This window comes from Heterocephalus glaber, unplaced genomic scaffold, assembly GCF_053883595.1.
Source record: "Heterocephalus glaber isolate CG9 unplaced genomic scaffold, H.glaber_assembly_v1.0 deba00001481, whole genome shotgun sequence".
NCBI classification, from domain to species: Eukaryota; Metazoa; Chordata; class Mammalia; order Rodentia; family Bathyergidae; genus Heterocephalus; species Heterocephalus glaber.
The window spans coordinates 47,077,480-47,104,699 of NW_028258317.1; the positions used below are offsets into that span (position 1 = coordinate 47,077,480).

The following is a 27,220-nucleotide window of genomic DNA, read 5'->3' on the forward strand; positions in this document are numbered from 1 at the left end:
ATATAGCCTCATGGAGGTTTTAATTATAGCTGGCCTAGAAACTCCACCCTCAGCACCTGGTGGTCAAGGCTTAAAGTTGTCTTGGAAACTTTGTTTTCAGGTTCTAAAGGGTGAGAGGTAACTTCAGGCTTAGAGGTACTGAATGCCTTAAGGGTGAGGTGTCTCTCTTTTTTCTTGGCCCACATTTACATTTGAACACAAGCAAGAATTACTTCTCAAGGTAAAGAAAATCTTAACATAAGATGATTTTGACCGTTTTCTCTCTTTTACAGTAATTCTAATTGTGAGATAGCATCATAGTACTGTCCTCTGTGTACTTGGCTTTGGGAGGAAGGCACACCACGTGCGGGTGTAGAGAAATACTAAATTGTTCCTTAGTGTATTCCAAAGGAGTAAGAGGTTCAGATATGGAGTTCCTAATCTGAAACAAGAGACATAAATATGGCATCCCATAAGTCTCTGCTTGATTCCTATGTCCCCTAGGGTGTCCCCTAGGGTGTCCCCAGGGTGTCCCCCGGGTGTCCCCCAAGGTTTATATCACTCCAGGGTAGGTAGCTACCCTTTAGAGAGAGAACCAGAAAATAAAACTGGACTGGACTATCTACCCTTTACCAGTGCGTGATCTTATCTTCCTCAGGTAACTCATATCCTTACTCCAGTAGGTACTTTTAAAGTGCAAGTTACAATTGACTTTAGCCATAACAATCATGTTTAGAGAAGAAAGTATTGCTAGCAGACCAAGAGATTTAAACCACTGCTATCTAGTTCCTTGAAAGAGAGAGAGGAAAATAAGTCAATAGTCAAATTAGGGCACTTTTCCTGAAAAAGAGATCACCTCCAGAGATGGTAAGTCAGAGATTCTGCCCTGGGCCCTAGGGCAGAGAAAGCTCTGAGAAATTTCTGTTGTCTGTCCTGTCACTCAGGCAACTTTTATTAGCAGCAATACAAGGCTACTCCTTTAAGGTCCATTTTAAATTCACTAAGTATTTGAAACTCATAGGCCCTCCTAGCAGCCACAATCTACATAGTAAAGGTGCTCTCATCGAATTCCTATGCATGCATGAATGAAGAGAAAGGCTGGCTAAGATAGTCCCATATTCTAGCTAATGAGTAAAAACACAAATGCAAGTTACTGATTGCTATTTTCCCTAGTGTAAGACAAAACAGTTGATGGGGGTTGCCTTAGTCTGACTTTCTGGAAGGAGGAGTGGTCTGACTACAAGGGATTTTCAAACGAAGTCCCAACAAGTTGGAGAAAAGTTTAAGTGGAGTTTTAAACTTACTAGCAGAGAGAAAAAGCCCAAATAAAGCTCAAGCTGGTTAAACATCCCAAAAAATTATCATACAGCATTTTATAAGTCCACAGTCTATCAGAAAAGGCATTTTTCTCCCCTACACACATAAATGATGAAGACCATGCCTAGGTGGGAGAAAAGGTTCAGGTAGTTTTATACTATCAAAGATTTGTTTTGTACATTTGTCTAGAGATCTTACTAGTAGTAGAGAAAGCAGTCCATACCTGTAGCTCAACTCTTAGGCTTAAGGAAGGGCTCTGATGGCATCATTTCAGATCACTCTGAGACAGAGGATAGCTGATCATCACTGACAGAGTTCCCCTTTCACCTCACTGAGGAGTCCAGATAGGGACAAGATGTGGAGATTTTCTGCTGATGACCCGAACGGGGTGTCGGGGAGCTAGTTTCTTCTGAGGGACTTTTGGGTATCTGCCAGAGGGTATCCCTGGCCATGGGCCCTCAGTTGTCACCTCAGTTCCTGCTAGTTCCACGCTATCAGAGATCTGTCTCTGAAAGGAACACAATTGCCTATCTGGTCAACATTCCACCCACCATTGGTGTCAGTGGGAGTGGGGATTCACCAGAGGACAACTGGAGAATCTTTCTGCTTAGATAGTGGCAGCCTAAAGGCAATTACTAACTGGCAGAGTAACCACTGCTTGGCATTCTATAAGGGACAGATAAAAGCCTGAACTGTCTTTATCTGAGTTGATTTTATAAGAGACCCATTTTACAACATTTTTAAGCAACTAAGTCCAAATGAAAAACATACAAAACAAGAGTAAAATGTAATTTTAACAAAGGACTATGCATAAGAAAACCAAGAAATGCAAACATTTAAAACACACAACTTAAAATGAAGATACTTTTGAAACAAAAGCTGAAACAAAGGCCAGAAATATGAAACAAAAACCAGAATCTGTATAACACAAATATCCAGAGCCTATGAAACAAAAGTTACAATCTATGAAGCAAAAAGACCAAAGTTAGAACTATGGAACAAAAGCAAACTCTTACCTCTGACCAGTAATCTTGGTGGAAGACCTCCAAAATGAAATAGGGGCAAGAGATATAACTCCCAAACCTACTAGATATTTGAAACTTGAGTTCATGTTCTCTAAAATTGAAGAATGAATTCTAGGAACAATGGAGGTTAAGAGGAGGAAGAATTTATTGAGAGAAGGAATGCTTCTGTCTAAGAGAGACAGAAGGGGGACCGGAAAGTGGGTTGCCCCCAGTCTTTCAACTTTAGTTCCTTCCTTTCTCTGATAGAGGTAATGATGGTACATGTATAGAATCCCCAGCATGATGCCCAGGCTGTGTTGATACTTCTTCTATTTGACCCCACATGGATGGTATAAGCATTATTAGGTAGCAGTCACCCCACTTAGGGAGCTGATTCCAGAGAAGAGATTAGTTCAGCCCAAAGGAACATTTTTCTTGAAAAGATGACAGAGGAGGTATGTTTGTGTAGTTGGAACCATTGATGATTGACCTCATAAGTGAGAATAATTCAATCCTCAACCAATTAAGCTGCTGACAGATTTCCTATTAGACTTTATTGAATTATACCACTTACCTTTCATTGTTCTTCTTTGGGGTGATTATTTTGTCTGCAAATGTTCTTCAGATTTCTTGGAAAAGTTGCCAATTGAAAGGATGCTGGCTTAATGGTCATACACAGTTGGAGAGTGTTCCCCTAAAAGTCATGCCCATTGGAACATCAGAATGTGACTTTATATGAAAATAGGGTTTTTGGAGATGAAATCAAGATAAAAGATAAGGTCATGCTAGAGTAGGATGTGACCTAATCCAATGATTGATATGAAAAGAAGGAGATTTGGACACTGAGATAAGAATACCATGTGAATACAGAAGACACACATGGAAGACTCTCACACAGAGGGCCTTGGAGCTGCTTGCTGTCATCATGATTTCTCCTTAAAGAGCTCTTTCTACTCTTATGGTCCAGGATCAGAATAGGTTTCATGGAAATGCTGAAACAGAGAACTTGGTGAAAATTGTACATGAAGTAGACTAACATCGCTTAAATTTTAACTTTCATAAAATCAATATACTGTAGACTATAATCATGGCCACTGAAGATACTGAAGTGTTGTCCACATGATGAATATGAAGAGAGGCACCACTTCTTGGTTAGCCAGTTAATTTAAATGTTCTTTTAAAGTCATTTACATGCTTTGAGAAGTTGGAAAACAATTCTTATATCTGAAATATTCACTGGATACAGAGTAGATTGGAAAGTACAGAGTTCTTCAGGATTTGGTTATTATTTATAATATTAGAGTTGGATTTTTATTTGTAATATGGGAATAAGTCTTGAAATGGTAATAAGAAAAATAAGTCATAGTTACCTAAAAGGTGAGGACTTTGCAGAAAACAGCATGATTATAAGACAAAGTCATCAAACATGCTCGGGCTATATGGACTTTGTTTGTTCCAGAAAAGTCAGAGTGAAGACAGCTCGTGAATTCTGTCATCAAGCAGTGAGGCCCATATCACATGTCACTTTGCTTTGTTTTCAACATGTGGCTCAAGCTATGCCAGACCTGCTGCTGTGTGGGAGATGTACTTTCTGACAAAATAAGGCATTTTCCTGGCATCAGGCTCCTTTGGAATTTTTACTAGTGTACATAAATGCAGGGAGCTTGAGTTTCCCACACATATCCAATATGGTCACACTTTGTGGATTTATGGTGGTCTTCAAGCCTGTCATTGCTAACATGGTGAGTTCCTCATCACCATTGGACATTATTTGGAAGAAATGAAACCAAGCATTCATTCATCCATTATTTAAAAATCGCTCCCCATCTACTATGCCAGTTACAGGGAAGAAACAGTGAAGACAAAATAGATAGACCAATTTTGGGAGGACTGAAAATACTCTGCAGAGTGGAAATGCAAGTATTTCTAGCAGGCTGTCTCCTTTTCTTCTTTCTCCTCATTTATCACAATAATAAAGTTCACTGTGAAAGTTCATTTATATATACCTCTTTGTGTTCAAAGAGGTGATAATGATGACATTAATATTAATGTTCATCCTTGATTGTATGTTATTGGCTAAGTTGAAGCACTGTATAAATTAAACAAATCAAATACTAAGACAAGAGAAACTTGGAGCTACTTGTTGCCACACTGTTAGCTTGTTCGCCAAATTCTTGATTCTTCACTCATGAATGTATTTCATTGTTGATCATATGAGGGATCAGTGAACTCCAATCACAAATTCATAATCTCTGATATAAAAATGACTTTCAGAACTTTTCTCTAGCCTTCAAGAGGACTTGGTATGTTCACATGATATTGAAAGAAGGGGCTGAGTGAAAGCAGATATTGTACAAAATTGTAGCAAAATCCTCAGTGTATCTGTCATATATGACCCTGGGAGATTGACCATTCAGCCCACACTTGTGAGCCATGTATCAAACATGGGACGAGGTACTAGAAGTGCAGACTCAAGTAAGACACAGGGCCTATTCTCTAGAAGCTTGTAGTCTAACATCCAGAGAAAGGCAGGTCATTTCCATATTTACCTGATACCTTGCTCCCCCTTTTTAGTACATTCTACCTACCTACCTTGCTTTCTTTTCCTTCCTCCAACACACCAAGCTGTTTCAGATTCAGGCCAGTTATGGTTTAGATCTACAAAGTTCCCCCTAAAATTTCATGTGTTCAGAAGGGGAGGTTTTGGAAGCTGATTGGATCATGGGGGTGCTGTACTCATCAAGGGATTAATCTATTGTTGAGTTCATTGCTAAATGTGATGTTAGGAGGTGGGGCCTGGTCAGAAGAGGTGGGTCTTTGGGGACCTGACCTGGAGGTTGTATTCTTGCTCCTGGCTCCTCCCTTATTGCTCTGCTTCTTAGCTGACATGTGTAGAGCAGCTTTCTTCTTCCAGGCCTTTCCATTGTCCTGTTTCTGACTGAACCCTCTGAACCCATGAACCAAAACAAACCTCTTAAATTGCAGGTATTGGGTAATATGTCCTAGTGTGGGAAAAGTGACTAAAGTTATTGTACTTGGCTATTTCTCCTTCTGAAACTCTCCTCCCACATTATTATATGGCTATTTTCTTATGATTTGAACCTTAGCTTATGAGCTATTTTTTCCACAGGTCTTCTCTGCCACTTGGAGGAGCCTCCCAACCCATGACCCCTCATCCCACCTACCTGTTTTATTTCTTTCATGACACCTTTGTTTGAAATGGATTTGCTCATTCATCCATTCACTTGTTTTACTGTATATCTCCTTTCCATTCAATGGTACGCTTTATGAAAATAGAAGGGACCTCACTTGTATAATTTATCATTGTATCATTTTTGTTGAATGAGTGGTTGTAAGAATGAATAAATGAGTGAATGAATGACCATAAGATTATAATATATTCTGTAATGAAAATGTTAACAAAGAAAATGAGAAAAAGAGTGGCAACTACTGTATATGAGCAGGTGGAGGGCATTTTCACGGAAAAGGCAAGTGAACTGGACCTGGGAGGCAGGAGAGAGTGAAGCAGAAGGTGTTACTTCTGCCTATGTCAGTAAACTGCTTTCTTCTTAATTCTAACCATCCCCACCTGTCCTGGCATTCAGGGAGCAGCTCAGATTATTTAGTGGCAGGGTTGATGGTCATAGTCCAGTGTCTGTGACCCCTGCCCATCTTCGGACACATGTTTCCTGACAACTTCTGTCATGCTATGGGGAGTTGCTAAAAGCTTGTCTTTCTAATAATGAGAAACTTGGAATTGATGGAGAAAAGGAGCTTATGAAATATAAGTAGGCATTCTTGATGAAATAAAAATAGAAGCTTAAAAGACACATCTTTTTTGGAAAAGAAAAAACGGCTTTTTTTCCCTACTGTAGGAAAATATGTGAGAATGAGGCATGTGTGTTAAACTATAGAATAAAATTTGCATATCACTTCAGGGTACTGCAACCATGGCAATTCAGAGTTTGTCAATCCTGATAGACATACTTGCAATCTATACATCCATTTACAAGATTGTCACTTGAAGAGACAATCATATTTTTACTGAAAAGGTTTTTTTTGAGGATAGAATTTATTGGTATTTAATGAAGCATGAGGTTTCTAAATGAACCATGAAAGCAATAGCTAAACTAATTAACTGCACATAAAAGCTCCCAGAATACATGGGTGGTGTGGGCTGGGTGCTTATCAATTGTGCCTGGTTACACTGACATCTTGAATAACATGCTCCTCATACATGCTTTGTGGAAGCAACAGTAAATCCTCCTGTAATGCATGCAGTAAAGGAGGAAATAACCATTTAGATTTCCTGCAAATGTGGATAGAATATTTAAGTCAAGCACCGCAGGGTATATAGGTTATAATTTAGCAGAGTTAAGATTAGTCATAACAGTATATTATTTCCACACTCTTGATTTAAGCCTCTATCTATGCTGTTTCATTGAATGGTAAATCATTCCCTAGTTCTAAAAATATGCATCTTCTACCTCCCCTCTCCCTTGCCACAAAGAGAGAAACCAAGGATGCTAAATAACATGAGATGAATATTTTATTGTGGGACAGAGATTCATGTGGGCCTTTTTCACTGCATGCAAAAACATACCCTGTTGAGAGCTCTGAGAATTTAAAAGAGCAAGCAAAACCAGTGCTTCTTTGGTGCTAAGTTGCACCAGTTTGAGGGGGAGGTAGCTTTCTGATACGGTAAGAGCTGTTAATCTTGAGTTTTATGACTGACCATTTTGCTTTTTAGCCAGTGTCTCCCCTGGTCAGCCAGTGTGTTAGCCTTAGGTGCTTACAATCTTATCCATTACCACAGAGCTTTGCTCTCAACAAGTGACTTAAGATCCTGTGTGTACCTTTCTGAAAATGATATTCAAATACTAATAAAGGAGTCTGACAAATCATTCAGACATGTGATAGTAGCATGGAATATGCATCAGAAGCCCCCAGAGTGAAAACGCCAACAGTAGGCCCCACTCCCAGAGTTCATGATTTGGTAGAGCTAGGGTGGGGCTTGAAGATTTACATTTCCAACACTTCCCCTGGAGATGTCCATGCTGTTACAGTATTACAGGCACTATACTTTTGATAACCACTATAGACCAGTGTGCAAGCTAGGGTGGGGTAGGCATTTTTCAGGGATACCCTTCAGGGAAGTCACGGACAGGTAAGGATGTGGTTTGTCTCAGATACTTCCTAGACTCCTATTCTATACAGTTTTCTTCCTTAAAAGGTGTTTTTATATTTTTCTAAGACATAACACGGTCTTCCTTATCAGACAAGGGCATAAAACTTACTCACATATAGATGTAATGGCTCTTGACCAAAAAAGGGGTTACCCTTAACAAGAAAGTGGGAATTTTAGTGTGATGAAGTCAAAGGAATGAAGAATTGGAGAAGATGTTTAAGATATTCACTAGTAGATAGAAGGATTTTTAGGGGACATAAAATTCAGGTCTGAACTCATTGTGCGAGCCAAATACTCTACCTGTCTATGCAGAAACTGTGCTCCCGTAAACTCCCAAATGAACTTGGTGTGCTTTCACATTGTCTTTCTATTCCCATCAGCTGCCATACCTGTTACACAGTAGACACCTTGTAAGTGTATACTCAGTGGTTGGGGGTGGTGGTGGATGGATACATGAGTACCAAGGACAAAATGAGTAGAGCTTGTGTGATTTAGTGCTTCTCTCTCCTCTTGTCCATTAAGTAAAATATGAGGGTAACTGAAAAGAAAGAATTGTCATGGTTTGCAAGGTACCCCCCATCACCACCAGCATCACACCTGTTTTTAAGGTTTCATATGCTAATTAATAAGGGGAGACATTTGGGGGAAAGGGAGTAGAGAAATTTTTATTGGAAAGAGCTAAGACAAGATCATAGGACAAGGAGGTCAAAGGAAAGGAAGATCTTTCTATAGGAAAGTTGGGGGGAAGTTTGTTTTCATGTGGGAGAGTGGAAAAAAGAAGGAAGACTTCAGGATGGCTGAAGGGTCTCAGTTGTCAATCAAGAGTAATGGTAGAGAGAGACAACACAAACGATGGTATTTTTCATCTATTGCTGGAGTTGCTTGCATGTTCTACTCCATCTGAAACTGGAATGAGTGGTTCTGGGATTTATTTGGGTTCTAGATGATTAAGCTTATTAACAGGTCCAAAGTAATATGTTCTTAATGTGAATAATAGGGGATACTGGACAGTAGTGGGAAGATGCTTAGTTGTTCATATGATCTTCTGGAGCAGTGATTTTCAAAGTAGAGGGGGTCACAGGACCCTTAGTATCAGCATCATCTTGGAACTTGTTAGAAATAAGAATCCTCAGTTCCGACCCCACGCCCGAATCAGAAACTGAGTGAGGTTCAGCAATCTGTGTTTTAATAAGCTCTCTAGCACACTAAAGTTTGAGAACCAGGGGATGAAGAATTTCTATAATCATGGTTCCTCCATCTGAAGGAGCAGTAGAAGCTGTACCTGATCAGGAACCTCTGAAATTCAGGAAGCTTTTTGGTTAAGATTACTGGTGATGGCTAATATCTTAGGTGTGCATTTGAGTTTTTCCTAGATATTTAATTATTTGAAAGGCCTATCATTTGAGCTCAGCAGAGAAAGCAAATGGGTTGAATATTGAAAGGGGAAAAAGAACAGTTATAAAGCAGTCAGACCGAGCAGCTGTATATGAATCTATGCCATGGCTGGGTTGTGAACCTGGGAAAGTGACTTGGTTGCAGGCCAAATGGTTTGTGTATGGATGGGGCAGTGGGTCCAGGTGTGGTTCCTTTTCTGATGTCACCGGCTGCAAAAGCATGCTTGTTCTCTTGACTTTTTAACTTGCTTTTTCATCTTTTGGCATTCACTCAATAACATGCAGCCTTATTAATCTTTATTTCTTTCGTTAAATAGCATTTCTCCCCTGAATTTAAAAAAGAATGTCTATATGTTTGTTACAGAAAAAAATTTAAATGTTGAAAAAAACCCAGAGAATAAAATCAAATCACCTTCATGGATATGGAGGTATCAACTATTAACATTTTAGAAGAAAAAAAAGTTTATATATCTTGTGAGTTTTCTCTAAAGTTTTGAGTTATGAACTTCCCCCATGTAGTTCAGTATTCTTTGAAAATTTGATTTTTATGTACAGCAGAAATTTTCTTATGTAGGGAAGGTATACTGTAATGGTCTAAACCTATGAATATTTACTTAGGATAGAATGGGTCAAATGAAGATTGAAAGTGCTCTTAACTGTGCTGAGAAGTTGCTTCCCCAAAAGTTTATTTCACAAATTACATTCACAACTCAATCTGCTGGCAGAATTTTGAGTGTCTATTTTTGTCGTGTCTACTAGATTCTTCTCTTATGAACAATTTATATTCTTTGTTTCTTCCTACATAGGAATGCTTGTCTTTACTGTTGATTTATAAGGCCTTTTTTTCCTGTTAAGTAGTTAACCCTTGTATATAGAATGCTGGTTTACTTCCTAGCCTTTTTTGTGCCTTTTTATTTTGTTCTTACTAATTAAATTATTTTAGGAATGCTTGTCTTTACTGTTGATTTATAAGGCCTTTTTTTCTGTTAAGTAGTTAACCCTTGTATATAGAATGCTGGTTTACTTCCTAGTCTTTTTTGTGCCTTTTTATTTTGTTCTTATTAATTAAATTATTTTTGTAGTTATAGTTGCTTGTTTTTACCTCTTGCATCTTAAAATGAAGTAAAAATTCAAGTCTGTTTTCTTTTAATTTTTTCTTTTATCTTTAATATTTAGCTCTTTATTTCCCTGGAATTTATTGTGATATTTTATTGGTGATTGTATTTTCCTGTGATGACTGAAATGATAGCACCCATTCCATATGCTCTTCTGTAGTATGACTTTGGCATGTTCCTGTCAGAAGGCAGAGCCTCTTTCTCTACTACCCTGAATTTGGGTGGCTGCTGAGACTGCTTTGGCCTGTAACACACAGCGGAAGTGACGTGGTCTGAAAGCTCCCTCTTTCTGCCTCTTGGAAGCTAGCACCTGTGCCGTGAGAAGCCATGCGCTGATGCTGTGTGTCTATGCTCCTGCATGAGGCTGCCAGCTAGATGGTCCCTGCTGAGCCCAGTTCACCCCCAGAATCACTGAAGAGAATGTATTACTGTTTTAAATGTTTAGTTGTGGAGTAGTTTATTATGTAGTATTAATCAGAACATATATAATGTGAAAAAGAATTTGGGTTTGATCTTTCCCCCAAACTATAATAAACATCTGTTCCACAACTACTTATTGATCTCCTTTCTCTGGCTCATTTGTAATGTCATCTTGTGCTAATTTTTATTATATGTATATGTTGGGTCATGATCTTGTGCTTCTGTTCTGTTTCTGCATTCAATTTAATTGGTCTTCAGTCTGTTCTAATTTTTATTTCATAGTTTTATAATATATTTATTTTCTTTTTCAAAGGCTTTTTTACTTATGTTAGTACTTTTTTCTTGCAGGTAAACTTAAGAATCCCATTGCCAAGGCTGTGAATAAGGAAAGGCCTTATTAAGACTTTGCATCAAGTCAGTGGTTCTCTTGAGTGCTGTTGTTTTCTGGGGACATTGGCAGTGTCTGGACAGAGTTTAGTTTTGTTTGTCACATCTAGGGGTGCTGCTGGATAGAAGTTAGAGATGCTGCTCAACCTCCTGTAACACACAGAGAACCCCCCCCGTCCCGAACAGATTTGTGAAGCACAAAATGTCAGTAATATAGAGGCAGAGAAGACATATTAAGCCTAGGAAATGTTTATAACAATAAACATACTTGCTATATTTATTTTTCTCCTTCAGGATTGTGTGTATATCTATATTTATTTGTGTTTAGGGAAAATACGGTTTTCTTATATGCTGTTTCTAGAAATTTTTAACTTAAAACTTTTCTGTTTTATTTTGTATATTCTGTTGTATTTTGAAACTCATAATTGATAGTGTGAAACCTATTGCTTTTGTCATATTTATGTTGTTTTGTCAACATACTCAATTTTCTTTTCTAATAATTTTTAGCAGATCTTATTGAATTTTATAGGTAGAATTTCTGAAATTTAACTTGGTAAAAAGAGTAAACTTGATGTTTATTCAGAAAATATTTAAACTGCAAGGTACTTGAGAGATTATTTAATCCTTTGTGTCATTTTAGTAATAATAAATCTGAGGCCCAGAAAAGTTAATTTAACTTCCTATCCTAGAATGGAAAGGAAACAAATACAGCCTTCGGATAATAGTAAAAGTTGTCCTAGAAAAAGTTCTACAGAAAAATGTAAAAGTTAATGCTATTTAAAGCCTTTGGGATGTTTTAGAGTTGGGAATGACTTTAGACATTTTCTCTTCCATTCCCCTCCTTCCAAATTGTCTGTAACCTCACCTTGTATTTTTCCAGGGACAAGAACTTGATTCTGCGCAAAGGGTTCCCAGCCACTTTTGATTTCTAGAAAGTTCTTCCTTTGGTTGAAGCACACACAACCTTTACGGTTGAATGGCTTTGGAGGAAGCAGAATTTTCATCAGCTGGCTAAGTGGCAGCTGATAGAGGTTTGAATGACATTGGGAAAAAAATTGTATTTCTTGCTGGTTAACTAGGTAAGCGATGAGGTTGAGAGGGTTTGAGGGTTTGAGGTGTTTTTTTTTTTAAATACAAGACCTGGGTGAATTAGGCTTCCCATATTGTTGAATGGCATTGTATTTAAATGGTTTTGATGTTTTCTAGTTCTTATATTGAGAGGCTTGTGGCTAAGAGTTTGGCCAGGAAGGGCTGAGGGTCTTAACCTCACATGCCCCTCTTTCTGTCACCTTCCAAATGTCCTCCTTTCCTCTGAGCCTTCGGCTAGGGTTGCCTCCTGCTGTGGAGGGTATGAGCAGATTTAACTAGGAACAGCTGCTTCTTATGCTTCATTTCTAGGCATGGTCCCTGTGCCATGGGGACTCCATCCAAACTCACTTACATAATGAAGAATGCTTTCATTATTTCAGATTCCTGAAGGCAGAATTTTTCTTTAGAACAAAGACAAAGAAAGTAAGGACACAATGCAAAGGAATTCCTCTGGACAAAACTGCTAATTGTTGGACAATTGTTTTACAGTTCATATTATGCCAGGACATAATAGCCTTACAGCCTCACTCATTGCATGTAAACTTGCCTTGAGATGGGAATCTTTCAAAAATTACCCTGTCAAGCTTGATACGCTTAAATTAGACTTTTTCCGCCTTTTTTTAGTAAGGTGCTTACTGTTCCTCAGCAGCCTGAACAGTGGTTCCTCAGCACATTTACATTTAGCAGATAAGCAGGCAGCAGTTCCACTAAAACCTAAGGTTTAAGGACATATGCACAAACTTAAACCAAATCACTTTTATAAAATGTTGAAGTTAAACAATTTCATTTCCCTCTTCTGAAAATTTATACATTTTTGTCTGATTGTGGGAGTGATGGGTTTTATATCCTGTAGGCTTGAAGACAAAAAGAAGAGAGAAATCACTCTGGGGGAGTTTTCAGATTTCATTTGTGGACTGAAATGGAATTGATCTTTAGACACAATTGTCCTTTCTTGTCGCTGGTCCTGTCTTTTGTGCTCACCCCTTTACTCTTCCAGCTCTCCATGTCTTCATAAACACTCCTGTCCCAAACCCACTGCTCAGTGCAAGAGTTATACCATTGGCCATCTTCAATATTTTGATGAGGAAAGACATTTTTAATAGAGTAGTAGGATTTAGTAGAAAGTGGGTTTAAGTGGGTGCCCAGCTATTTAATTTTTATGCATGTGCTGATTCTGCTGTTGACTAGACATGTGATTAGGGGTGAGTCACTGCATCTCTCTGTACTTGAATTTTATTGTCTGTAAAATAAGGAAGTGGACACAGGATTTCTAAATCTCTTCTTGCCATACAAATCTATGAATTCACAGCATGGTGGGAGCAGTGATACATCTATATCCTCTGAAGAAAGACACTGAAATTATTTTATCATTTGTTCGGACTTAAAGATTGTCTTTTAAATGATGAAAGATGAAAGATTTTTATATATGATCAGCAAGTGTGAAGAGGAATTAACATCTCTTGATCAGTGATCAGGCTTGAGCTGGGGCAGTGCTACAAAGTTCATTAGATGATGTCACCAGACTGGTTGAAGTGATATGGTCAAAAACCCAGCCACATAGCTGCGAACCACACATGGCCCTCCTGACTGTCCTGGCTTAGACTCCTCTTGCCACCATGCAGTTGTCCCCTTCCACACATATATCCATTTTCCACCTCCTTATACTTGTGTTTGTTGTATGTGTGTAAGTGGGTGGGTGAGGGGGTACTACGGATTGAACCCAGTGCTTTTGCACTGAGGTGCATTCCTATGTCTTTTATTATTATTTTTGTTGTTGTTAATTTTAATTTTGAAACAAGGCCTTGCTAAGTCACATAGTTGCCTAGGCTGGGCATGAACTTGTGATCCTCCTGGCCTATGCCTCCTGGAATGCTGGGAGTACTGGCCTGAGCCACCACGCTCCTTCTACTTTTATTGATTACTAAAAGCAGGGAATGGCTGCTTGCCTGTGGACAGCTGCTTTTAGGACAGTGTAGTTTTGCAAGATGAAAGTTTGGGCTACTGAGGCAGAATTTTAGAAAAGGTCCCCTTAGGTAGGCTGATTTCTCGTAGAAAGGGTCCACTGTAAAAGGTCATATTTAGAGCTGGGGGTGGTAGCACATGTCTGTAATTCTAGCACTCTGCGAGGCTGAGGCAAGAGGATGGCAAGTTGGAGCTTAGCCTGGGCAGTTTGGTGACTTAGCAAGGCCCTGTCTGTGAATGGATGAATGAATGCATGAATGAATGAGCAGATAGATAGTCTGGGGGTGGAGTGCTCTGAAAAGGCCTTGAGTTTAGTCCTTAGTACTGAAAAAAAAAATCAGGGTGGCATGAGAAGTCGTCCTTTCACGAGACTTCCTATTTCTTATTTTACTTATACATTGTATAACTGTCTTTGTACTCCTGTAAGTGCCTCACATTCTTACATCCCTGTGCCCTGACAAAAATGCACTCAAGACTGTTGAATAAATAGTAAGTTAGTAAATCTCTTTATAGTAAGATTTATGTGAGTTCTTTCGTGCCTTGTTCCTAAATATCACTGTCATCACCATCATTATCATCTTTTCCTCCTCCTCAGTACACTGACAACTTTTTAATCTTATTTTATCAGAGATCATTTTGTGCTATGATTCTCTTGATGTTTTTCACCTGCTGAATGAACAAATGAATTTGATGTCATGGACCAAAATCTTCTGAAAGTAAGAGATGTTATATAATGGACATTTATTTAATCACTACTGCAAATGTTAGGCTAGTGTCATTTATTTATATTTGTGCAGCTGATATCATTGATGATAACCACACAGGATAAATTCAGGCATCACTCCTGACTATTGCTTATATATGGAAGCCAAGATGTTGGAGGCTGTGGATATTTATTTTATTTGGGAAAAAGACTGGATTTCCAATCCTATGCTTTCTCCAGTGAGGTATATTTGCCCCGCTGTGTGGTGGTTGGTGGTTAAGGCATCTGAGCTCATGGGCATCTTTTCAGTTGCAGCTTTTCACTTGGACTGTTCTACTTTGAAGCCCCGATCTTGGCCAGTGACTATGTTTTCTGGACCTCAGGTTTCCTTTCCTTTAAAATAGGATGGTGATATTCAGGGTTGTTGTGTGAACTAAATGGGGCAATCAGAGCGTTGAGCCATGTATCCTTCCCTGGCACCAAATGAGCCTTCCATTGATGTCAGTTTTCACTTTATTTTTTTAATGTGTAGAAGAAGCATTATTATAATTTTTTCGCAGCAGTTATAATAGTTTTAAGTTCTTAGTGAGAGACTGTGATCACATTGTCACATGTCCATAGCTGGGTAACCGTTCCCTCCTTTGTGGCATTTCTGAATAGCTGAGACAAGAAGAGGAGGAGGAGGAGGCTTGTTATGCTCTTGTTTCCATGGAGGGCTTCACAGAAAAGGTGGTATGTTAAGCAGTTTGGAAGCGCTGCATCCCTAGGAAGGAGCTGTGTGGTCACTGGGACATGGAGTGTGCCTGGAGTGAAGTGAGTGTGGAGAAGGGATTAGGAATGGCCAGCTCCTCTCCGAGGCCCCCACCCCCTGCTTATAAGTAAATTATTTTGTTTTAAATTTTTCTCCCTACTTCAAATAAAAGCCTATTCTCCTTTTAGCCCTTCTCCCATCTACCTGGTGGAAAGAGGTCCTGTTTTTACTGAAACGTTCTTCAGGGCTGGTGTGGACATTCCTTGTCCATAGACAGTAGTGAATGCCTGCCCTGTATAGGAAGGTGTGGTACAATCCCTACCTTCATGGACCTGCCATTAAGGGGGGAAGGTAATATATACAAGGACAAAAGGCAGCTGTGACCAGTGACACAAAAGATACACAAATAACATTACCTGAGTTGAGAGAAGGCATAGGGCATTTTGAACTTGGCACAGGAGGCAAGAGTACGAAAGGTATGGTTCCAGGAAGAGGTGACATTTGAGCTGGTCTTTGTCAGTGGGAGTTTGGAGAGTGTGGGGGTGGAGGTCTGGGATTCTGGGCTGCTGGGATGGAGGACCTATGAAAGGACTGGTGGTGGAATCATACCTCCTGTGAGTGCAGCACAGAAACTGGTGCTGCCAGATCGCGTCCAGAATCAGCCATAATTAGTAAGAGTTTTCCTGAAGCTATTTTAGCTACTATAAGAAAAAGGGAGGAGGGATCAGGAGCTCAGGCATTCCCAGCCTTCAAGTTAAATGTTAACTCCTTTGTGTAGTTAACAACTAACTCTTTTCTATGCAGAAGAAAAAAGGAGGAGAAAACTTAATGCAGTGGTAACCACCCCATTTTAAAAATAAACAAAAAGACAAAACAAAACAAAAACCCAACCTTGGTTTGCAAACCAACCCTGTTTGCTTCTGTGGTCCCTTATTTTCAAGGCAATACCATACATATATAGCTATTATAGAGCTGTGTGCAGACTTGAACAACAGACTGTAGACATAACCTTTGTGAATTCTCCGGGTGTCTTCTGCAGGGTTTGCAGAGAGTTAGCTATTTTCAAACACATTCCTAGTTTAGCCATTAGAAAATTACGGGTTTTATTTGTATAAACTCAGCAGCTAAAATAGCGCTTCCATAAAGGCGGGTGAGCTCATCGGCGGCTGCTCTGACCCAGGCAAGTTAATGACCTACCCAGTATTGTCCCCACTGGCCAGCACTGGCTGACTTCACCAGCAGTTCCACCTGAAGGGAGACATTGTTTCTTAGGCTGCATTTGTTTGATACTCTCCTCTCCCTGCACACGGGCCCTTGCTGAGTCCCTGAAAGTTCTGTTGCCTGTACTTTGTGAAACTAGAGAGCAAGTATCCCTGGAAATGTATACAAAATACCCTGCACAGCTGTCTGAGGCCCCCAGTGAAGAGCAAGACATAAACACCGCCACGCCCACGTGTATTCCCAAGCAGAATTGCGAATGGAAGCTCCACCGTGTAAGGACTTGTAGCTTCCAACACTTTGAAGTGCTGGGGCAAGCAGCCTGGGAATGTGAATCAGTTTAAGCACCAGGTGCTTTTGCTGATGATTCTGGTAATATTTCATGAAGAATAATGGTAATGAGTAGAAGGAAGGAAGGGTACTGGAATTAGGAATTTGTATTTGCTATAAAAAATTCAGATATAGCATGGCATGATGTTGAACTTTCAAAATTTCCTAGGATATTTCCTGCATAATGCATATTTTGGTGAAGGAGTGAATGGACAAAGGAGATTAATTGTAATGGGCTTACAATTTTTAAACATCAGATATTAGGGCAGAATGTCTGGAGAATAAGAGGCAAGTGATGATATGCTTTTAATTTGGTATGAGAGTGAACACATTTGACTTTGAAGATGCTATCAGGCAGATAAATGGAGAAAGAAAAGCAATACAGTTTTAGAAAGAATGCTATTTGGAATGAGTACCAAGTAAAATCCTTGGCATACATGTATCAAAACATCACCTAGTGTTCTGTAAATTTGTAAGACTATGATGTGTCAGGAAAAATCTTGATACATTGGTTCTGAGCTATTCTAAATGAGTAGCTTGTATATTTCTCCTTTATGGAGAAGATTGTTTAATGTTTATTATTAGGCTAAAGGAAGAAGAAACTCCATGCTTAAATAAGAGAATAGATATTTGAGGTGAGCTTTCTGCAGGTCTGTCCTTGCTGGAGAAAAACCTCACTGTGGAGTGGGTTGTAATTTAGAAATTCGTTTGCCTGATTCAGGTGATTTTGATAAGACTTTTGTTCTTCTCAGTCTTACGTATTTGTAAATGCATTCTTGGGAAGATTTCTGTTGGGTAGTGTTGCATGTCAGAGATGAGGGAAGTTTAGTTATTAATCCCAAACAGAGGGTAAAGAGGGGCAATAGGTAGCCTGTGGAATGAGGAAAGGGCCCGGTTGAAACATGTCCAAAAGGTATTTTTGGTGTTTATACTTGTTAATTATTAATATTAATTATTGATGAAAAATGTTTTTGAGTTACATGCCACACATTGTTTGGGAATAAATTATCACATTTCTTATCTTGAACTAGAGTAGATATTAAATTTTCAGACAATCCGTATTTCTTAATTTAGTAAATTTTCCCCCTTCTTTCACCATTGAAGACAAAAATCACTGAATTGCTAGAACATAAAGAGTTTGTTTTATGAAAGAGCACTTTCCCCTAAACTTTTGGGGCTTCTTATTTGGTTTTGTTTTGTTTTTTGAGACAGGATCTCACTTTGTAGTTCAGCTTGGCCTTGAATTCACTGTGATCCAGGTTGGCCTGGAACTCATGGTGAGCATCCTGCCTCAGTGTGGCTTTTGGTGGTTTCTAATATTAAACAAATATGCTGAGAAATGAATTTTACCAACTTAGGCCAATAATTAAAAAGTATCTTCAGAACAAAGTAACCATTTCATGTAAGATACAGGTACTATAGAAGGTTTATAGGTTAAAGTTGCTAAATTAATTATGAGTCTTGTGTCTCAGTTGTCTACACCTTTTCAGGTATGCGCTCTGTGGTCACCTTAGTTTCTTGGAATGAGCTTTTAAAAAGTTTCCACATTTTGGGCTGGGTGCTGTGGTGCATACCTGTAATCCCAGCATTCTGGGAGGCTGAAGCAGGAGGATTACAAATTCCAATCCTGTCTGGCAATTTATCAAGACTGTGTCAAAATAAATTAAAAAGGACAGGGATGTAACTCTGTGCAAAGAAAATCCTGGGTTCGATCTCCAGTGCTGGAAAGAAATGGCATATTTTATAATTTATCATATAGATTTAATGAAGTATATTTGGTATATTTTGTTTAAATTCTAATGAGCATGTCCTTCAAACATGAGTTGCAGATTGATCTGGGAGTTAGACTTGAGCTGGTTGCTGCTGGGAAGGGCTGGGAGATTGAGATTAAGATTGGGAGTCTCTGGCATATTGGGAATTAATGTAACTTGGAAACTTTGTTTTGAAAATTGGGCTGTTTTTTAGGCATGATGAGCTTTTGGAATGTTAGATTCATTTTAGCCTCATTTTAAAGATGTGTGTTAGGTTTCTCATGGACTTTACTCATTTTTCCTTTATATTGTGTCTTTCCTCAGTTGGCTGTACTATGTGTCATAGTATACAAAGTACTTAAGTCGCAGCACTGGCACGACAAGAGTGTTTGCTCACAGAAAATAATTCACACAGTGGAACCACCCCTGGGATTAGGTTTTCGTTCGCTGGGGTGGCCTCCTATAACCGGTATTGGTGTATTTTCCCAGCAGGCTTGAAAACCTTACCTGAGGTAGGAGTAGTAGGCTGATCCTAGATCAGTTTGTTCTCTGACATCTGAAAGGCTTGCTCTCTGACCTCGGCTATAGCTGGATGTTTGATCTATGAGCAGTTGGTTCATTGCTTTTTAGAGCCCCAGTCTTAACAGGTCTGGGAAGATCCATCTTACCTTTATGAAGGTTATGGTCAGGTAAACCTTGCTTTCCCTCGGATCCCTTATATGGGGAAGAAAACTCTGCAGTTGTGAAGAATGAAAAGACACTGCCGTTTTAAAGGGAGCTGCCAGCTCTCAGTTTCTCCAGAGAGGATTCCTGGTGAAGACGGTTAAGAAGAACAAGTAACTCTTGTAAATGAACAACATGTTCTTGCTTAAATATTTCCCAGAACAATTCTAAAGAAACATAATACAGGTAAGTTTTGCTGTGTTCTCATTGAGAGTTGTATTTATGAGAAGCCAAAATAGGATTAGAATCATAGAGGAGGAAAGGCTTTTTCATACCAATCGCTTATGTTTTTATATGTCATGAATTCTAACCATTTATAAAATTATCTGGTTTCTTGACCCTACTCAAGGTTGACTTTTTTCTTTTTCCATCTAGAGACCTTTGAATTATTTTTATTCATAAGTGAAAAATGTATTACAGCTTTATTTCCTTTTATTAATAGTTCCTTCTTGCCCTTAACCACGTCTCTGACTTCTTGGCATGTGGAGTCCAATGAGCTCATGCTTAATCATGTATAAACAACCATCTAATTATATGGTTTTGAATTTTCATTTGACCGACTAAACAGAAGTGACACAGAAATGAGAAACCTGACAAATGCTCTGTCTTCGGATACCTGGCCTTTCTCTCCCTCACTCTATCTTCATGAATTTAGTAAAATGCACGTTTATAACTTATCAAAAAACCAGTTTGCACTTGCCAGGTTTCTGAGGTAAAATTGTTATTTTCAAGGCTACGTGTCAAAAAACAAGTCGGTTGAGCTGAATTATACTTATTCTTTTCAAATTTCTTTCGGGCTCTGTTCTTTCCTTCTCTGGATTGAGGTGTTACTAGCATTCCGCGTGTAGCTGGTGTCATATGACAGAACAACATTCAGAGAACAAAATTTCTCAATCTTTGTCCCCTTGGCTTCTGGCCTGAGGAACAATAACAACTATCTCAATCGCCCTTCCTCTGCACCCTCCTTTAAGCCCCTCTGACACATTTTTGAAAGAAGATGGTGAGAAAAGTTTTTCAAACAAAGGTGATCACTGTGTTTAAATTGGAAGGAAGAAGTTGTCCATTCGCTTTGCTTTCTTACTGACTAGATCCTAGAATTCTGAACAGAGAGCAAAATTTCTTCTGGACATTGAGATGTTTTCACAATGGCAGCTTAGTGTGCTTGACAGAAGAAGGTGAAAGAAGAAAAGATACCACAGACAACAAATACTGGATGATCTGACTTGTATGTGGAATCTGAAATAGGGGACTCATAGAAACAGAGAGTGGAGTGGTGGTTGGTTGCCAGGAATTGGGGAGTGTAGGAAACAGGGAGATGTTGGTCAGAGAACACAAGATTTCATTTATGCAAGATGAGTAAGTTCTGGAGATCTAGTGTACAGCAGAGTGGCTGTAGTTAACAATACTGTGTTGTAGACTTGAAACAAAATTCTTTTTTTTCTGGGGCTGGAACTCAGGGCCTTTGCACTGAGCTACATCTGCAGCCCTTAAAAAATTTTTTTTTTTTTTTGGAGATAGAGTCTTTTTAAGTTGTTAAGTTGCCTTGGCTTGCACTCGGAGTCCTCGTGCCTCAGACTCCCAGAGTGCTGGATTACGGACATGTACCACCACACCTGGATATAGACTTGAAATTTGTTATGAGGATGTATGTTAAGTTCTAACCACACATGCTCACATGCACACACACACAAGCACACAAAATAACTGTGAGGTGACGGATATATTAACTAGCTAGTTGTGGTCATCATTTTGTATACATATAAATAAATTGATACACCTTAAATTTACTCATTGTATACCTTAAATTTAGATATTTTCTGTTTGCCAATTATACTGCAGTACAACTGGGGGATAAATAAAAGAAAAGATACTTTGTATTTTATTATTATTTTATGGATATTTTACAAGATGAGTATTTCAGAGAGTTGGTTTGGCTACAGATGTAAGAACTAGGAGAGGGAAGCAATTTATTCCCTCATTAATTCTTCAGACTTAAAACATAATTTGATTTCTCAAAATTTCTCTGAAGCATGCATATCTTTAAATGTTAAACACTTAGATGGTTTAGCAAAAAGACCCCATTTTTAGAATCTAGAGTTTGTATGGTCTTGCTGAGATTGCTGTTTAACAATCTTCCTTATTGAAAATATTTTGGCAATAGCCTCATAATTTTTTCTGCACTGTAAGGAGCTATAGGGATTTATTGTAATATTTTATTCCAAATCTATGGATTTCTTTCAAGGTTCATGTTCCTCTCATGGTGCAAGAGGATCAGAGTGAGATTATTTGCCTGTAGACATTATTTTTGTTTTGTTTCAGAATGCTTAGAGTAGAGGGGAACAATCCTGGCAGTTTATACTTTGGTTCACCTGGAGCAGTGAGCTGAGGAGATACTCCAACACTAAACTGGAGAGGCTACCAAGGCCTCTGCTTAATTGACCCTTTGAGAATGGGAGAATCTTACTTCTCTCCTCATTTACTTTGAAAGCTATGGGTTTTTAAGTTACTTATGATGTGTTATTTTTTCCCTTTCCAGAATTTGTGTATTATTCAGGAAAGAAGCTTTCAACCTTGTATTGAAAAATTTCAATGGAGCTTTCAACCTTGTATTTAAGCCTTTCAACCAGGTCAGCTTTCTTGTCACTAAGACCCAGTACCTGACATCCTGAACTTACAAGAGAAGTAATATTTGGCTTAGTTTCAGGGGGATTCAGTGCATGGTCAGCTGGCTCCAAGCAGGAACATCATGGCAGAAGGGTGTATTGGAGCAAAGCTGCTAGTTCATAGTGGCTGAAACCATATATAGTACCCAGAGTCACACCTCCATAACCTGACCAGAGCACCTGGAAGTGTGCTCCACCAATCCCCAGGGGGATCCCCAAACCAATCAGATTGATACTCTACCCTAACCAACTGCTGGATTAGCATCCTGTTTTTATTCACATTGATTTTCAGCTTTAGCATTCAAATTCAGATAAGTAACTAATTTTTTTTTTTATTTAAGGAAGTGTTATTTCAGGGAGAACATAACTATAACTCATAATTTAAACTTTTTCAGAGCAGTATCAGTTAAGTATAGAATTTCTTTTGTGTTTTAATGAGAAATAATCTGGATTGAAAGTGATGCTCTTCCCTGTTGTTTGACCTAATTTCAGATATAATTGGTTGCTGCTGGTACAGTGTCTGAATTAGCATCCACTGAGGTAAAACAATCATAGTCACTTTAATAATAAATCATGTTCCAGTCATGTGTGCAGAAATGCTTAGATTACTCTAGTTGTTTTGTAAGTTCAAAAATAGCATTAAGTAAAGGATACAGAAACTTGCATTATGTAGGCCCCAACCAGATTGCTTGTGCATTGAGATTTATGATGTTAGAATTTTGTTTTTATATTTTGGCAGTTTGATTAAAATTATATAATTTTATACAATGACAAGTTGCTTGAGCCAAAAGGTAGATATTTCAGGCTTCATATCTCTCCAATTTTAAATGAATCTGTAGCAGATACAACTTATTCTACCAACTCATATGTACAAGAAATAGTTCTTTGAATTATTTCCTTTAAATCAAAATATACCAAACTCTAAGACCATCTGGCTGATTAATGGGGAACTTAATATCACTCATTTTGGGGGGTCACCTTTATACCTTACCAGATAGAACAATATTTCAGCATACAGTAGTTTTTCTGGTTCTTGGCCCACCAGGCTACTGTTGAGGTGTCCATTGAGATGCCCACATGGTCTCTGGGGTCTCCTGCTCTGTGCGTTCTTTGGGAATGCAGGAAGCTTTGCTGGAACTGGGAGCTCCAGGGACAAAGTTCTAGGCTTTGTATGTTTGTCAGTCGTTTGTCAGTCGGGCAGCAGTACTCTCCACCTCCACTGACTTCTCTTAGGAGCTGCCTCATTAGGAAGGGACCATTGAACTGCTCTTCTTCCAGACTCTGGGCACTTACTTTTCTCTCCATTTCTCCTGTCTTCCCCTAGGGGCGCTCTCCTTTTTCAGACAGTTTTCAGGGTTCTGATTTATTGGCATAATTTCATTGAATTTGGGGTTCTACATAGGACTGAGAGGACAGATTCAAGCAGTGTATATGTTCATCTCTTTTATAAGAGACAGTGGAGCACGAAATACAGACAATCACTTGATGAGTTTCCTTGCCGTGCGTCTCAGCTGCTGAGTGGGCTTTGGAGAACAGAGTCAAGATCTGCAGCCCAGAGGATTGAAGGGTGTCTGGGTGATGAGACAGGTGGGCAGCCTTGGTGAATTTCTGAGGAGGAAACAGGGTACTTATTGTTTCTTAGAAGTCTGAGTGTGACTTAACTGTTAATGAGAAAGCATGTAATTTCTATAACCATTTGCCTTTTCTCTAAAGCTCCTGCTTCTGGACGTACCATCTGGTCTTACAAGCCCATGCAAAATGTGGAATAGAAAAAAAACACAACTTAATGATAGTGTTTGTATCTCTTTGGAAAGTTCAGAGGAATTACTGTTTGTGGGAAAATACAAGTAGCCTAGCAGCTTTAATAGTGACTATGTAAGATTCTTAGATACTAAGACGTTCAATCTAATGTGAAGGATTGGTTGGGAGTTTGCTTTTGAACCACACTTAGATACTTTTAAAAAGTTCCATTGATTTATATTAAGTTAACTTACACTCCCTTCACTGTGTGTGTGTGTGTGTGTGTGTGTGTGTGTCTGTGTGTGTGTGTGTACAGTAGGAGGAGCATGGAGAAGAGGGAGCAAACTAATGGAGAAGGAGCAAACTAATATTCCTAGCTGTTCCATAATTCAGAGAAAAGGGCACAGGAATACTTGTGTCCACTAGAAACCTCATCATTCTTGCATATCATGACTCACATATACTTCAGAGGGAAATTCTTATCCTCATTTGTGACATCAAACTACCCTTGCTGTATTAATTGTCCTAAAAGGTACATTCTTTACATTCTTTATCTGTTCTCCTGGCACATATTTGTTGAGCACTCACTATCTGACAGAGGGTCTTAGTCATTGTTCCAATAGGCAGCTTTACCTGTTCTTTTATATCCTTTGTTTTTGGTTATCTTCAGGGGAAGTAGCAACTTAGGAGATACATTACTTTGATTTATGGAAGAAAGATTTGGAATTTAGTACTTCTTAAAGGGACTTCAACAACCCTCACATTGCTTTTTACTAAGAGGAGTTGGAATAGAAAGGGACAAGGGGACAGATTTCACACAATAGGGAAATGGTACAAGGAACAAGGAGAGGGGTCAGGGGAAAGGAAAGGGGAAATGAGAGGTATAAAGATATGCCATGTACAGGAACCTAATAACCCTAATCAAATCAAATATTATAAGCCATAACATGAGCTAAGGCAAATAGTATCAACAAGTTCAAAAACGATGATTAGGAAATCAGCGGAGGAAAGGACATGGGGATTTTTTAAAAAACTCCAAAAAACAAACTGTAATATGTACATGTAACCACTCTCCAAGATGACTACAAACGGCCTGAATTAACGAATATGTATTAATAAAATAAAATATAGCAAACAAGAAAAAAAAGATGAGTTGGAATTGCCCTGTCTGCCCTGGTTGTGTCTACCCAGCCCCCATGCTGAAATCATAACAGCATCACCCTAGCTTGGTTTCTGCCTTCAGTCTTTGCTTGACTTCCATATGTGCTGAAAACAGTTAGACTGTTCCCTTCATAGACTCTCCTCACCTCACACTCATGCCTGGAAACCTTCTGCATCTCTGTTGGAGTGTTTGGCCTTGGAGATTATGTGTGATCTCATTACATGTTAGTAAGAATATGAATACCCAAGGCTTACGGAGTACTTACTGGGTGCTGGACACTGGTTTTAAGGACTTTACATACATGGATGCATTTATCATTCCAAACAGCGTTGTGAAAGTGGGACCGATCATCACCCCATTTTCCAAACTTCAAATTTCCAAAGAGGCACAGAGAGTTTAAGGAACTTGCCCAAGGTCACACAGCTGGTAAACGAAACTGTTTGGGCTCTGGCATCTCGGTTGCTTGCTCCTTCCCCCAAGTTGCTTCCACAATACTTTCTCAGCAGATTCCCCTCCCTTCACCTCGCTAGCTCACTACCCGTTGCTCTCTCCTCTAGCTGCTAAAAGGCTCAGTTCAATCCTTACCTTTTCCACTAAACCTCTTTGGTTTTATCCTCAGTTTTTTTCTTGTTTGAGCTCTTTTTGTACTTAGCATTATATTTCCTAATGTTTTCTGTATTGGTCCAAACACTCTTGGCCGTGCTGGCACCCTGCGACTGAAGGCCAGTCCCGTGGGTCAGCACAGCACCATGCCATACTTCTTAACAGTGACCTGGTCATGGGCTTTGGGAAAGAGGCAGTTTTTCCCAGTAACATATGCTCTGTCCTTCCCTTCCTGTCATTCTTTCTTGTATTTATGTGGTCCTCTTTTGCTAAAGTATGGTAACTGCACCTTCGAGTATGTCCGAAGATTAATCCATTGGATAGACCTTGGTTAGGCACTTTAAATTAGACTGTAAGTAAGAGTTGTCTGGCTCATCTATGTAGCACACTCCCAGGAGTGTGTACCATACCACAGAGCGGGCGTGCACTAAACGGATACCTGATCCTTGAGCAATAAATTAACTCCGTTGTGCCTGTACTGGTATTTCAGTTTTTCAGAGTAAGGTTTGCATATTAAACAAGTATATCTTCTCTCTTTCCATGGGATTGTTAGAAAATTTGTCGAGGGAAAAGCAGTAAAACGTGCTTACATTTTCTTTTTGGTTTTCTGGGCTAATTGTAGGTGAATTTTATTTAACACTCTTGCTATATACTAAGAGTCTCTGTGGAGCAGAGCAGCTCTCAGTTAACTCGGCAAATCATTACAAGAGAGAACAGAAGGGTCAGCCTAAGTACTCTCTACTAATTAGTTGATATTGATGTACAATAACTGACTGATGGAACTGTAGGACATAAACCCCAGGAATATTGTATCTTTGCATCTTCCTGAGGTGGCTTAAAGCTGTGTATTCTTTTTCTTTTCTCCAACACAGAGGATCAAACTCAGGGTCTTGCACTTGACAGACAGGCACAGTGCCACTGAGCTATATCCCCAGCCCCAAAGCTATGTATTTTTAATAAAACTTGTTACTGGGAGTACCCAGTGATGGGAGCAAGACTGAGGCTTCCTGTACAAAAAATCCAGGCCACTGAGTGGTACAGAAAGGAATGTGATAGTTTTAATCCCTCAGGGTGTAAATGAGACTCCATTTAATGCAGGGACAAGATGAAATGAGTAAGGCCAGTGTTTCTGTACTTTGTGGAAAACATTCCTGAGTGCTGGTGAAGGTTGGAAGAGTATTGATGTGAAAGTTGTGGTCTTGTGAGATAAACATGGGAGATTCAAGTTGAACTACTGAGAGCAAGATGGTGGGAGGATGCATGATTCATGGCAATCTCCCTGGCTTTGGATTTGATCTACTTATTGGCTCAGTTTGGAATGGAGTGAGTCATAAGATAGACTTGATGTGCTGCCTTTCGCTTTTAAACTTGATCTCCTAAATATTTATCAATCAATTTTAAAATCATCAGTTTTACTCATTTCCCACCCTGAGTCTCCTGCAGTTTGTCTACCAGAGTTCATGAGCTATCCCAGCCTTCCCCTGCATCTCTACCAGATTAATCTTGGATGAACTGTACTCTCAGTGGAATGCATGATTACCTACACCATGGAGCTCTAGATGTATAGCAGCCGACCTGTTACTAGCATCATCCAGTTTTGTGAGTTTGGATTGGAGCCCGGGAATTTGCTTTTTTGAAAAGTATTCCTACTGATGTTAACATACAGCTAGGTTTGTAGCCATTGGTGAATGAATCTATGATGTCCAGTTTTTAAATCAGGT

The 27,220-nt window shown here is 39.1% G+C and overlaps 1 protein-coding gene and 1 pseudogene across 3 annotated transcripts in view; both read left to right on the forward strand.

Moving 5' to 3' along the window:
- Glis3 (GLIS family zinc finger 3) overlaps window positions 1-27,220 on the forward strand; it is a 466,502-nt gene that overhangs the window by 112,149 nt on the left and 327,133 nt on the right. The window lies entirely within an intron of this gene.
- Window positions 1-27,220, forward strand: part of LOC147825936 (melanoma-associated antigen 10-like) — a 136,153-nt pseudogene that overhangs the window by 98,241 nt on the left and 10,692 nt on the right. The window contains exon 2 of the transcript XR_015440094.1: window positions 1-27,220. This exon is cut by the window's left edge and continues 89,130 nt beyond it; it is cut by the window's right edge and continues 10,692 nt beyond it. The product of XR_015440094.1 is annotated as a melanoma-associated antigen 10-like (transcript).